This window comes from Macaca fascicularis, chromosome 8 (genome assembly GCF_037993035.2).
Source record: "Macaca fascicularis isolate 582-1 chromosome 8, T2T-MFA8v1.1".
NCBI lineage: Eukaryota > Metazoa > Chordata > Mammalia > Primates > Cercopithecidae > Macaca > Macaca fascicularis.
In genome coordinates, this window is record NC_088382.1 from 36,694,587 (window position 1) to 36,709,324 (window position 14,738).

Consider the following 14,738-nt stretch of genomic DNA (forward strand, 5'->3'; position numbering starts at 1 on the left):
TTCCCCCACAAAACCATCTTGATTAGTACAGCTTTTAAATACATTTGCTGTGGTTTGAATGTGTCTCCCAAAAAGCATGTGTTGGAAACTTAATCCCCAACACAACAGTGTTGGGGGGTGTGGCCTAATGGGAGGTGGTTAGATCATGAGGGCTCCACCCTCTGAATGGATTAATGCCGATGATAAAAGGGCTTGAGGCTATGAGTCCAACTTCTTGCTCTCTCACTCTTTTTGGCATCTTCCACCATGGGATGACACAGCAAGAAGGACCTCGCCAAGTGATGACCCCTTCCATCTTAGACTTCCCAGCCCCCAGAACCATGAGCCAATAAATTTCTGTTGCATATTAATTACCCAGTCTCCAGTATTCTGTTACAGTAGCACAAAACAGGCTAAGACAATATTATAATCCTATTGCCACTGCTCTTTAACTTTGTACAGCAGTTCATCTGAACAAATGTATGATGCTAAGTCACAGAATACAACTTACTGGGCATCCACCCTGCCCCAGGCAATATGTTTTGTACTCTACATGAATTATACTCGAACCTTACAAAAACCCTAAAGAAAATGGTTTTATATTTTCATTTTACAAATAAGAAAAGAAGCTTAAAGATATTAAGTAATGATGCCAATGTCAGAGATCTAACATGTGGTGATGAATTCAGCCCAATATTTACTGCAGTACTCTCGGACCCAAGGTCTTTCCATTACTCCAGTTTTTCAAGCAATTCAGGGTAGAGAGTTTAGTTATGACATGCCTCACATCACCCCTCTCCCTGCCAAAGAAGTCACTATTATCTCTGCAAAGTATGGAAATGTATAAAATTAGATCTGCCATTGTTCATAAAGACAGAAGTTGTTTCTGTCAAACTGAGTATGTAATCTTTGTTTGACTAATGTAAATCAACTTTGGCTTCTTTCTTCCAAGGAATAATACAGTATAAAATAGAGCATGTGGGGCGTTACAAAGAAGATATGTACTTTCTATAATTCATGGCAGATGCATGAAGCAATTGAGGGGGAAGGCAGATGGAGGAAAGGGAGGAAGAGACAGTGACAAAAAGCTGAGCAAGAAAAGGTACAGGAGGTATGGGTGTATGCAACCAATGACGAGGAGAAACACTTGATCTTAACTAAAATGAAAAAAATAATAATAATAACGGGCCGGGCAGGGTGATTCATGCCTGTAATCCCAGCACTTTGGGAAGCCGAGACAGGCGGATCACTTGAGGCCAGGAGCTCGAGGCCAGCCTGGCCAAGGTGGTGAAACCCTATCCCTACTAAAAATACAAAAATTCGCTGAGCATGGTGGTGGGCACCTGTAATCCCAGCTACTCAGGAGAGTGAAGCAAAAGAATCACTTGAACCCAGGAGACAGAGGTTGCAGTGAGCCGGGATTGCACCACTGCACCCTAGCCTGGATGACAGAGTGACTCTGTCTCAAAAAAAAAAGAAAAAAAAAGGCTCCAGTTTATACATAAGCCTAGCAAACTTTCCCATGTGCCAAAACTCATCACCCTCTACTCCACCAACGCCATTACCAACCCCCATTTCACATCCAGGCTGTGACTGAGAAAATCTATGACTTGTATGAGCATAATGTTGTCCTGGCACCAAATGTCATTATTACCCTTGGAAGACAGAGCACTGGCTAGGGAGATCAATGTTACAGGATGAGCAAAAGCCAAAGTAACTTGTTTGCCCCAAAAAAAAAAAAAAATCAAAAATGGTCCTTTCATCTTTATGCCTTCAACTCCTCTCAATCTTTTGGTAACTTAACCAGGGGTGCTTGGAAAACCAAATTTAGAGGCTGAAAGTAGGAAACCTGGGAATTTAGAGTGTGATCGTTTCCCTTTGCTTCAAACTATGGGACAATTTGACTAGGAAGGTTGCAAACTGCTGAACATCATGTATGAAAATAAAAACTAGTGTTTAGTTACCTTGAGAAAAAAGGGAATATGGACCACCCAAGCCAATCACGTGTCAAAGACTTGAGAAAAACCAGGAGTTTTACAGTTATTGCTCACAGAAGAAATTTAAAGACATCATTTCATTTATTTTTTTTTTTCTTTTGAGACAGAGTTTTGTTCTTATTGCCCAGGCTGGAATGCAATGGCAGGATCTCGGCTCACCGCAACCTCCACCTCCTGGGTTCAAGCAATTCTCCTGCCTTAGCCTCCTGAGTAGCTGGGATTACAGGCATGCACCACCACACTTGGCTAATTTTGTATTTTTAGTAGAGACAGGGTTTCTCCACGTTGGTCAGGCTGGTCTCGAACTCCTGACCTCAGGTGATCTGTCGCCTCAGCCTCCCAAACTGCTGGGATTACAGGAGTGAGCTACCATACCCTGCCAACGACATCGTTTTAAAGAAAACTAGGACTACTTGTATACTGTGTGGCAGACAACTAACTCAGATGACCCCAGAGCCCCATCAGCCTCAAGAGTTTTACGGTTTTATGGCAACATGCACACTTACCCTTGGAAAGTGTGCATTCTGGGTCTGTGTGGGCCTGGGTGGAGATAGTAGAGAAGGATTTCAAAGTCACCCCTACTGGATCCATGCTTTTGCTCAGCATCAGCTAAGTACCTCATTCAAAGCAGAGACCAATCGCTTTCACACTTTCAGATATCACCAGATGCCATATTAGTCCAATAATTAAGTGTTCCTCAAAGACTAATCATGCCCATGTGGCTAAAAGTGTACCCTAGGTGGCCAGGCACGGTGGCTCACACCTGTAATCCCAGCACTTTGGGGGGCCAAGGCAGGCAGATCACTTGAGGCCAGGAGTTCAAGACCAGCCTGGCCAATATGGTGAGACCCAGTGTCTACCAAAAAATACAAAAATTAGCCAGGCACAGTGGCACAAGTGCCTGTAGTCCCAGTCATGTGAGAGGTTGAGGCACAAGAATCGCTTGAACCTGGGAGGTGGAGGTTGCAGTGAGCTGAGACTGAGTCCCTGCACTCTAGCCTGGGCAACAGAGCAAGACTCTGTTTCAAAAAAAAAAAAAAAAAGAATACCCTAATTGCATAATTCCTTTGAAGGAATCATCAAAATTCACATTCTTGATTACAAACAATTTTTCAATTTCAACACAAAACATTCCTGGAAACTTTTGTTACAGGGCTGATGTATTAAAGAGGATTATATATTTCCAAAGGCATAATGCTGTAATTGGATTTTTTTTTTTTTTTTACCAATCAAAGCTAACACCAAATAAATAATAGGCATATAGGAGCAATAACAAAAGATAAAACCAAAGATACATCTACAAATTCCCATGATGAAGCTTAGAGATTTTATATTTAGTCATAAATCTTAGCAGTGGAAACCACCTAAGAGATCTTCTAGGAGCTGTCCCCAACACATTCCCTCTGAGGGACCACACCATTATCTCCTGGGAAGCTTCATAAAGAGCACAGATTTTGGGACCTGGCACAGTGGCTCACACCTATAATCCTAGCACTTTGGAGGCTGCAGTGGACAGATATCTTGAGCCCAGGAGTTTGAGACCAGCCTGAGCAACATAGTAAGACGCTGTCTCTATTTAAAAAGTAAAATACAGCCAGGCACGGTGGCTCACGCCTGTAATCCCAGCACTTTGGGAGGCCGAGGTAGGCAGATCACATGAGGTCTGGAGTTCGAGACCAGCCTGGTTAACATGGTGAAACCCCATCTCTACTAAAAATTAGCCAGGCGTGGTGGGCACGTGTAATCCCAGCTACTCGGGAGGCTGAGGCAGAAGAATTGCTTGAACCTGAGAGGTGGAGGTTCCAGTGAGCCAAGATCACGCCACTATATTCCAACCTGGGCAACAACAGTGAGACTCCGCCTCAAAAAAAAAAAAAAAGTAAAATATAAAGTAAAAATAAAAAACAACACAAGTTCCCAGGCCTCATTCCTATTGGTACGGGTAGGAAACAAAATGCTGTCTCTTAATTTTTCCAGGTGATTCACATGTACATTTAGATTTGGGAATGCTAGATTGGTTATGTGAATTGTTCACAGTTACATGACTAGTATTAGAGCTGGATCTCAAACCTAGATATTCTGACTTCCAAATCAATGCTCTTTCCACATCAGAGTGCCTGCTATACGGAAATCCCAAATATGCTGCTTTATATATAAAGGCCTGAATATACTAAACATTATAGTGCTAGAATACATTAAAATGTGCAACCAAATAGAAATATTTAGCTATCAAAAAGCTATTAAAATATTTTAACTAATTCCACATGCATTTTTTATTATAAAAGAATTTTCAGGATAAACAAAATAATCAAGGTCTAAGTAAGCTCTTCAAAGGACATTTGCACTGCTCCTTTAAATTTTGATAAATTTCCTTGTAGCATAAAGAAGTACTTAAAATCATTCATTGAGGCCAGGCACAGTGACTCACACCTGTAATACCACACTTTGGGAGGCCGAGGCAAGTAGAACACCTGAGGTCAGGAGTTCAAGACCAGCCTGACCAACATGGCAAAACCCCATCTCTACCAAAAATACAAAAAGTAACCGGGCGTGGTGGCACACACCTATAATCCCAGCTACTCAGGAGGCTGAGGCAGGAGAACCACTTGAACGCAGGAGGCAGAAGTTGCAGTGAGCCGAGATCACAACACTGCACTTCAGACTGGGCAACGGAGTGAGGATCAGTCTCAAAAAAAAAAAAAAAAAAAAAAAAAAAAAAATTATTCATTAATCATTCTTTTCAAAAATAGCCCTGCAGAGTCTGGGCAACATAGGAAGACTTTATCTCTACGAAAACTAAATTTGAGGCTGGGTGCAGTGGCTCACACCTGTTATCCCAGCACTTTGGCAGGATGAGGCAGGTGGATTACCTGAGGTCAGGAGTTTAAGACCAGCCTGGCCAACATGGTGAAACCCCATCTCTACTAAAAATACAAAAACTAGCCGGGCGTGGTGGCGGTGTCTATAATCCCAGCTACTCGGGAGGCTGAGGCAGGAGAATCACTTGAACCCAGGAGGCGAAGATTGCAGTGAGCCAAGATAGCACCACTGTACTCCAGCTTGGGTGACAGAGCAAGATTCAGTCTCCAAAAAAAAAAAAAACTAAATTTGAAAAATTAACGAGGCATGGTGGTATGTATCTGTGGTACCAGATACTCAGGAGAATGAAGTGGGAGGATCACTTGGGCCTAGGAGGTCTAGGCTGCAGTGAGCTGAGATTGTGTCACTGCACTCTAGCCTGGGCAACAGAGCAAGACACTGTCTCAAAAAATAAATAAATAAATAAATAAATAAATAAATAAAATAAAAAGCCAGGCGCGGTAGCTCATGCCTGTAATCCTAGCACTTTTGGAGGCCAAGGCAGGCACATCATGAGGTCAGAAGATTGAGACCAGCCTGGCCAACATGGTGAAACCCCATCTCTACTAAAAATAACAAAACTTAGCTGAGTGTGGTGGCACATGCCTGTAATCCCAGCTACTCAGGAGGCTGAGGCAGGAGAATGACTTGAATCTGGGAGGCAGAGGTTGCAGTGAGCCAAGATCACACCACTGCACTCCAGCCTGGGCAACAGAGCAAGACTCCATCTCAAAAACAAAAAAAAACAGAAGTTTCCCTGCAGCAGGTCCACATTAAGCATTTTACTTATAGGACCCTCTTGAATCTGATTCTCTTATTCATCTTGTCTTTGCTCTTCCTAGCTTTGTTTTCTCTCCATCCCTCACCAAGACACCCCTCCTACTGCCATATTCCCAACGTGTGGAGGAGAAAGGAAGTCCCAGACGGCATGATGGAAAGGCCAGCTAATGGGAAGGCCACTGATTCCTCTTTCATGACCCTGCTACTTAGGACCTAGAGTTTAACGCAGCTCCGTGGGTTCTTTAAAAACAAACCAAGTAAGCATAAAAGCTACTTGATTCCTTTTTCCCCTTCCCATGATCACTCGTGGCCTCCTGTAGAACTGGAGAGAGCTCCTGCGCAGGGCACTAGACCTTGGCTTTCGGTGCAGTGCTGCTGATGATTCCAGGAGGACCACCTGGAATCAGCTATGGCCCCAGAAAGGAGGTTCCAACCCTCCCCAGAGCAAGGCTCACTGATGTGCACCTCCACTCCTGCTAAAGCCACTGCAGGGCAGCTCCTCGCTACCTGGGGGCTCCCACATCACCTAACAGGGCCTTGCCGCCTCCTGGGGTCTTCCCTGCCACTGCCACCAGATAACAAGAGGCTGGCTGGGCACACACGCAGGTGCACTGGCTCGCTGGCTAGTGCTGCAGACACTGTCACTGGCTCTAGTTTTCCCAGCGGCTGTCCAAGAAACAAACTAACATGACCCAGAGTGCTGGGGAAACCTTTGATCAATCACAAACAGGAAGGAGACAGGGAGGAACTGAAAAATATTTTCTTATTCATTCCTCCCTATCCAAGACATGTTTCCTTTCCAGAGACTTCTCACGACTATGCTTCCTGGTGAAACTGCCATCTACATGCTCTTTTCTTTTAATATTTTGCTCATAATTTATTCATATCTTGCTTAATTTTATTTAGTTTTTAATTTTTTTTTTTTTTTTTAGATGGAGTCTCGCTCTGTCACCCAGGCTGGAGGGCAGTGGCGCGGTCTCAGCTCACTGCAACCTCCACCTCCCAGGTTCAACTGATTCTTCTGCCTCAGCCTCCCAAGTAACGGGGACTACAGGCATGCACCACCACATCTGATTAATTTTTGTATCTTTAGCAGAGACAGGGTTTCACCATATTGGCCAGACTGGTCTCGAACTCCTGACCTCATGATCTGCCCACCTCGGCCTCCCAAAGGGCTGGGATTACAGGCGTGAGCCACGGCGCCCGGCCAATTTTCTTTCTTTTTTTCTTTTTTTTTTTTTTTTTTTTTGAGATGGAGTCTTACTCTGTCACCCAGGCTAGAGTGCAGTGTTGTGATCTCCGCTCACTGCAACCTCCACCTCCCGGTTCATGTGATCCTCCTGCCTCAGCCTCCAGAGTAGCTGGGATTACAGGCGTGCACCACCACTCCAGGACAATTTTGGTATTTTTAGTAGAGATGGGGTTGCACCATGCTGGCCAGGCTGTTCTCGTACTCCTGACCTCCAGTGATCTACCTGCCTCAGCCTCCCAAAGAGCTGGGATTACAGACCTAAGTCACCATACCTGGCCTAATTTTGTTTTTATATAATTTTTTTCAATTTTTTTTTAAGTTGAAAAACCATTTATTTCACCGTAAAGAAAAAAAGTGATCCAACTCTATAGATCTAGCCTTTGGACCAAAAAAAGACCCAGGGGGCAGTGAGACCCTCGCCAGGGTCATTCCCAAATCCAACAGCCACAGGAGGCAGGGAGGAGACAGCACGGCCCCCACCACAGTTTCTGCACACAACGAGGCCTGCTGGGAGAATAGAACATGAATGGGAAGCTACAGAAGTATTGAAGGACAGAAGAACAGGAAAATGGGCAGAAGAGGAAAGGAAAGGAAGAGCAGGTCTCAACTTAGCAAGGTAAATTAAGGTCCACGGTTCCTGAGGGACTGAACGCACCGAGCCGAGAACGTCTCGGAGACTGGGTACCACCAAGGGTGTGTATTCTCATGCACGATCACAGCTCGGAATTTCAACCCACACACATCCCACCGTGAAACTCTGTGTTATCAAGACCCCTGATGGCCGCCACTGAATCCTCTGCCCACATGCAACTTGGTTGAGGTTTTGCTCTTATTCTTGCTGGCTTCCATGTTGATCTTTACCCCATGAAGCTTGTAATGGTGCATTACAAGCATCTTCCTCTGCAGTTTTGGCATCTTCCTCTGCAGTTTTATCTTTTATGTGCACAAAGCCTAATTCTTAATGATGCTACATTCCAGCACCTTCCCATACTGCTCGAAGAGTGAGCGAATCTCCCGCTCTGTCGCCTCCCGGGGCAGGTTTCTGACGAACAGCTTCACCATCCTGACAGCAGCCAGCACAGAAATCAGCAGGGCCTCCTCCTCGAGGCGCAGACGCTTCTGACTAAACGCTGAAATGGCGGCCAATTTTCTTCAACTTTTATTTTAGAATCAGGAGGTCCATGTGCATGATGCTGAAGTTTACGGTATGAATGATCTCGTTACCCAGGTACTGAACGTGGTAGTACCCAACAGCTTTTCAACCTTTCCCCGCTCCCTCCTTCTCCCCTCTAATAGTCCCCAGTGTCTATTGCTGCCATCTTTATGTCCCTGCCTACCCAATGTTAAGAGTTCCCACTTCTAAGAGAGAACATGTGGTATCTGCTCCTACATTAATTCTGATTCACTTAGGATAATGGCCTCCAGCTACAGCTGCATTCATGTTGCTGCAGAGGACATGATTTTGTTATTTTTTCTGGCTGTGTAGTATTCCATGGTGTTTATGAAGATTTTCTTTATCCAATCTGCCATTGATGGGCACCTGGATTGATTCCATGTCTTTGCTCTTGTGAACAGTGCTATGACGAACATGCGAGTGCATTACATCCTTTCTCTTCCTTTCCAGCATCACTTCCCTTTCCCCCTCACTCTTGCTTCCCTAGCACTGTACCCATAATGGAGCTCGAACTCCCCTAGCTAAGACAGAGGAAATTGAAGCATCAGTCACATAGCAGAGGTTCAGTTAAAATTTAAAAAAAAAAAATTAATAAAAATAAAAACGGCCGGGCGCGGTGGCTCACGCCTGTAATCCCAGCACTTTGGGAGGCCGAGACGGGCGGATCACGAGGTCAGGAGATCGAGACCATCCTGGCTAACATGGTGAAACCCCGTCTCTACTAAAAAATACAAAAAAAACTAGCCGGGCGAGGTGGCGGGCGCCTATAGTCCCAGCTACTCGGGAGGCTGAGGCAGGAGAATGGCGTGAACCCGGGAGGCGGAGCTTGCAGTGAGCTGAGATCAGGCCACCGCACTCCAGCCTGGGTGACAGAGCGAGACTCCGTCTCAAAAAAAAATAAATAAAAAATAAAAAAAATAAAAACACAAAAGCATACTGCCAGCTTTCAAGACACTTTTACTGGAGGGGGAAAAAAACCTTATAAATGCCTCTAGATGTTTTTCTTCTAGATTTACTAATTAAATGGCTTCATCAGTTAAAAAAGGAGTCTGAAGGCAGGACATGGTGGCTCACACCTGTAATCCCAGCACTGTAGGAGGGTGAGGCAGGCAGATCACGTGGAGTCAGGAGTTCGAGACCAGCCTGGCCAACAGTGTGAAACCCTGTCTCTATTAAAAACACAAAAATTAGCTGGACATTGTGGCGCATGCCTGTAGTCCCAGCTACCTGGGAGGCTGAGGCAAGAGAATCGCTTGAACCGGGGAGGGAGAGGTTGCAGTAAGCCAAGATTGTGCCACTGGGTGGCACTATCACTAGCCTGGGTGACAGAGTGAGACTCCATCTTAAAAAAAAAAAAAAAAAAAAAAAGAGTGTAAGAAATTTGTATTTACATTTTTAGACATAAAGTTTTGGGCTGTGAATTATATGACTGCCTACCAGTTGCATACTTAAATTTTTTCACAGGCCCTCCATGCAACCGAAATATATAGTTATCAATGATTTGATGTCAAATTTAGACACTTGTACTCAGGAAGGTAAAATATGTAGATATCAATTACCTTAAAGATTAAATATTTATATGCCTATGGAAGCAAAATATTTTGTGATCAATAATTTACTGACGTTTTTATACCCGTCAGGAAGGAAATTAATAATTGCATTTATGTTTTTTATGCATCACAGTTGCATTAAATTGATAACATGAGGTTCAACAAAGCATCTGAAAAGTCAAGGGGTTAAATAAATAAGCACAGTTAATTCTCTCTATATATACATATACACACATATATATAAAGTGTATATATACATATATACACATATGTGTGTGTGTGTGTGTGTGTGTATATATATATATATATACCTGTATTTATGAAAACAGATACCATTAAGTCATCAGCAAGACATAGTCTGGCCAGATGCAGTGGCTCATGCCTGTAATCCCAGTACTGTAGGAGGCCAAGGTAGGAGGATCGTTTGAGCCCAGAAGTTTAAGACCAGCCTGGGCAACATAGGGAGATCCTGTCTCTACAAAAAAATTTAAAAATTAGCCAGGTGTGGTGGCGCATGCCAGTAGTCCCAGGAATGCACCACTCAGGAGGCTGAGGCAGGAGGACTGCTTGAGCACAGGAGGTTGAAACTGCAGTGAGCATTGTTTGCACCATTGCACTCCAAACTGGACAACAGAGCAAGACCCTGTTCCTCTCCGACACTGTACTAGTCCGTTTTCACACTGCTGATAAAGACAAACTCGAGACTGGGTAATTTATAAAGAAAAAGAGGTTTAATAGACTTACAGTTCCACATGACTGGGGAGGCCTCACAATCATGGTGGAAGGCGAAAGGCACATCTTACATGGTGGCAGGCAAGAGAATGAGAGCCAAGTGAAAGGGGTGAATGAGAGCCATGCAAAACGGGAAGCAGACAGGAGAGAATGAGAGCCCTTATAAAATCATCAGACCTTGTGAGATTTATTCACTATCATAAGAACAGTCTGGGGGAAACTGCTCCCATGATTCAATTATCTCCCACTGGGTCTTTTCCACAACATGTGGGAATTATGGGAGCTACAATTCAAGATGAGATTTGGGTGGAGACATAGCCAAACCATAGCACCCACAAAAAAGACACAGTATCTATCTTCAAATCACATCTCAAAGCTACCACTTTCTTCTCCTCTGCATCTCACCCTAATCCAGGACACCATCATTTCCACTTATTGAATAGAAACTGTGTTTTGCAGCTGGGCACAGTGGCTCACACCTGTAATCCCACCACTTTGGGAGGCCAAGGCGGGTAGATCACTTCAGGTCAGGAATTCAAGACTAGCGTGGCCAACATGTTGAAGCCCCATCTCTACTAAAAATACAAAAAATTAGCTGGGCATGGTGGTGTGTGCCTGTAATGCCAGCTACTCGAGAGGCTGAGGCAGGAGAATCACTTGAGAATCACTCCCGGGAGGCGGAGGTTGCAGCGAGCTGAGATCACGCCACCGCATTCCAGCCTGAACAACAGACAACAGAGTGAGACTTAGTCTCAAAAAAAAAAAAAAAAGAAAGAAAGAAACTGTGCGTTGTTTCCATGTTCCTATTCTAATCAGTTCTCTGTGGAGAAGTCAGAGGGATCTTTTAAAAGCATAAATCAGAATCAAACAAAATAAAAATCAGATCATATTACCCCTGCTTAAAACCTCCTGATATTTTTCCCAAGGCACTTAGAATATATCCAAACTTCGGCCAGGCGCGGTGGCTTATGCCTGTAATCCCAGCACTTTGGGAGGCCAAGGTGTGTAGATCACAAGGTCAGGAATTCAAGACCAGCCCGGCCAAGATGGTGAAACCCTGTCTCTACTAAAAATACAAAAAATTAGCCGGGCGTGGTGGCAGGCACCTGTAATCCCGGCTACTCGGGAGGCTGAGGCAGGAGAATTGCTTGAACTCGGTAGGCAGAGGTTGCAGTGAGCCAAGATCTCGCCACTGCATTCCAGCCTGGGCGACAGAGTGAGACTTCGTCTCAAAAAAAAAAAAAAAAAAAAAAAGTATTTCCAAACTTCCCACTGTCTGATGAAACCCTGATGGCCTGGCTCCTGACTCCCATTCAAACCTTATCTTATGCTGTCTTCTTTCTCTTCCTTCCACCTTCAAACTGCTTTCTCTTCAAGTCTCTGCCTCAAATGTTAGGTCCTCAGAGAGGCCTCCCTGATCACTCTGTCTAAAGTTAAAATGCGACAGAACCTGATGGTTCACACCTGTAATCCCAGCATTTTGGAAGGCTGAGGCAGGAGGATCACTTGAGCTCAGGAGTTCAAAACCAGCTAAGGTAACATATTGAGACCATGTCTCTGTGAAAAATTAAAAATTAGCCAAGCATGGTGGCATGTGCCTGTAGTCCTAGCTACTCAGGAGGCTGGGGCAGGAGGATTTCTTGAGCCTGGGAGTTCCAGGCAGCAGTGAGCTATCATCATGCCACAGCACTCCAGTCTGGGCAACTGAGCAAGACCCTCTCTCAAAAAACTAATTAATTAATTGATTAAAGTCAAAATGCTCATCTCTATCTGGTGGCATGCTGTATACATATCTCATAAGCTCCATAAGGGCAGAGCCTGTTTTGTTTGCCACTATAACTCCCTGCACCTAACCCATAATACGTTTCTAGATACCAGTCGTATAAATGAATAAACAAAAGACTCTGACAGTAGCAAGGGATACATCCTGAGACACCCTCAAATTATCCTAAATTCAAATATTATAGCATATGATTTCTTCAAAAAAAATGGAGTCACGTGAACCATTTCACACGGATGCAAACCATCAAGTTAGTCCAATGTTCTACAATTTATTTAAATTGCTATCTGCTGCCTAATAAACTGCTGTTTTAAAACACTTGACTTTTGTCTTCATTTCCATTATCAGTACATGTATTTGCCTTCCTTTCTTCTGAGGGGTCATTTTCTCCACTAGGAAGCAAAATTTTTAATATTTCAAGGGAGTTCCAACATATGCAAAAAGTATATAACACAAAGCTGGTTGAGAGACAGACACCGGTTCTCAACAGTGGGCAAGTGACTCTCTGGCACCCACATTCCTTAAAGGCCAGGGGATTCAAATCTGTTCCCTAGAACAATCTAGATAAGATAGATCAAACTACAACTGTAAAATCTGTAAAATAAAATATAAATAAATAAATGGTTCTGGCCGGGCACAGTGGCTCACACCTATAATCCCAGCACTTTGGTAGGCCAAGGTGGGCAGATCACATGAGGTGAGGAGTTCCTAACCAGCATGGCAAACATGTTGAAACCCCATCACTACTAAAAATACAAAAATTAACCAGGCATGGTGGTGCACGCCTATAATCTCAGCTACTCTGGAGGCTAAGGCAGGAGAATCACTTGAACCCGGGAAGTGGAGGTGGCAGTGAGCCAAGATCACCCTGCTGCACTCCAGCTTGGACAACAGAGCAAGACTCCATCTCAAAAAAAAAAAAAAAAAAATGCAAGTTTAAATTGTTTTAATATTTTTTCCTCCTTTTTTTTTTTTTTTTTTGAGACAAGGTCTGGCTCTATTGACCAGGCTGGAGTGCAGTGGTACAATCTTGGCTCACTGCAACCTCTGCCTCTGAGGCTCAAGCAATCCTCCCACCTCAGCCTCTGGAATAGCCAGGACTATAGGCGTGTACCACCACGTCCAGCTAATTTTTGTACTTTTTGTAGTGATAGGGTTTCCATATGTTGCCCAGGCTGGCCTCAAACTCGTGAGCTCAACCGATCTGCCCTCCCCAGCCTCCCAAAGTGCTCGGATAACAGGCATGAGCCACTGCACCCAGCCTTGTTTTAATTTTTGAGAGCAAAGAAAAACAAAACAATTAAAGCTACATGGTTTTATTCTGCATGCCTATGAGATACAGTTGTCTGCTCTGCAGAATGGAGCTGCCAGCACATCTCAGAGGATTTCTGTGGGTCAGAGAATATGCCTAGACCTGGATGGGGGCCATCAATTCCATCGGCCTCAATTGCTGTAGCTGCAGTAGTGAAATCTGTGCCCTGCCTCCCAACGCCAGCCAGAAGGGAAGCCAGACAGGTTTGGGCACCTGTCACTTCTTTTTTCTTCTTTTTTGAGACGGAGTCTTGCTCTGTCACCCAGCCTGGAGTGCAGTGGCATGATCTTGGCTCACCACAACCTCCGCCTCCCAGATTCAAGCGATTCGCCTGACTCAGCCTCCTGAGTAGCTGGGATTACAGGCGTGCACCACCATGCCCAGCTAATTTTTGTTTTGTTTTGTTTTTTTGTTTTGTTTTGTTTTTTTGTTTTTTGTTTTTTTTTTAGTAGAAATGGGTTTCACCATTTTGACCAGGCTTATCTCGAACTCCTGACCTTGTTATCTGCCTGCCTCAGCCTCCCAAAGTGCTGGAATTACAGGCGTTAGCCACCGCGCCCAGCCTCATGTGTCACTTTTTTTTTTTTTTTTTTTGAGATGGAGTCTCGCTCTGTTGCCCAGGCTGGAGGGCAGTGGTGCAATCTCAGCCCACTGCAAGCTCCACCTCCCGGGTTCACACCATTCTCCCGCCTCAGCCTCCTGAATAGCTAGGACTACAGGCACCCGCCACCACGCCCAGCTAATTTTTTTTTTTTTTTGTATTTTTAGTTACAGACGGGGTTCCACCATGTTAGCCAGGATGGTCTCAATCTCCTGACCTTGTGATCCACCCGCCTCAGTCTCCCAAAGTGCTGGGATTACAGGTGTGAGCGACCACGCCCGGCCTCATCTGTCACTTCTTAACCAAAAAAAAAAAAAAGGGCTACCGGATTTTCAGCCACTTTTTTTTTTTTTTGAGATGAGGTTCTATGTTGCTCAGGCTGGTCTTGAATTCTTGAGCTCAGCAATCTGCTCGCCTTGGCCTCTTAAAGTGCTGGGATTATAGGCATGAGTCACCATTCCTGGCAAGACATTAATATTTCCTATACCTGCAATACTCATTTCCTTTCATGAAAAGATGACATATCAACAACATCTGATTTTTAATCTTTCCAGCTAAAAATGTAAGTTAATAAGGTTTTGCTAGATTTAGTTTGGTGTAAGGACACGGGCTTTGGTGAGCCCCATGATGTTCAGCAACATGTCAAGACTCCATTTCTACTAAAATACAAACATTAGCCAGGTGTGGTGGTGTATGCCTATAGTCCCAGCTACACAGGAGGC

The 14,738-nt window shown here is 44.3% G+C and overlaps 1 protein-coding gene and 1 pseudogene across 1 annotated transcript in view; both read right to left on the minus strand.

Moving 5' to 3' along the window:
* FUT10 (fucosyltransferase 10) overlaps positions 1-14,738 on the minus strand; it is a 113,527-nt gene that overhangs the window by 67,497 nt on the left and 31,292 nt on the right. The gene's annotated exons all lie outside the window — the stretch shown is intronic.
* On the minus strand, positions 7,478-7,991 carry LOC141407581 (RNA-binding protein 4 pseudogene; annotated as a pseudogene).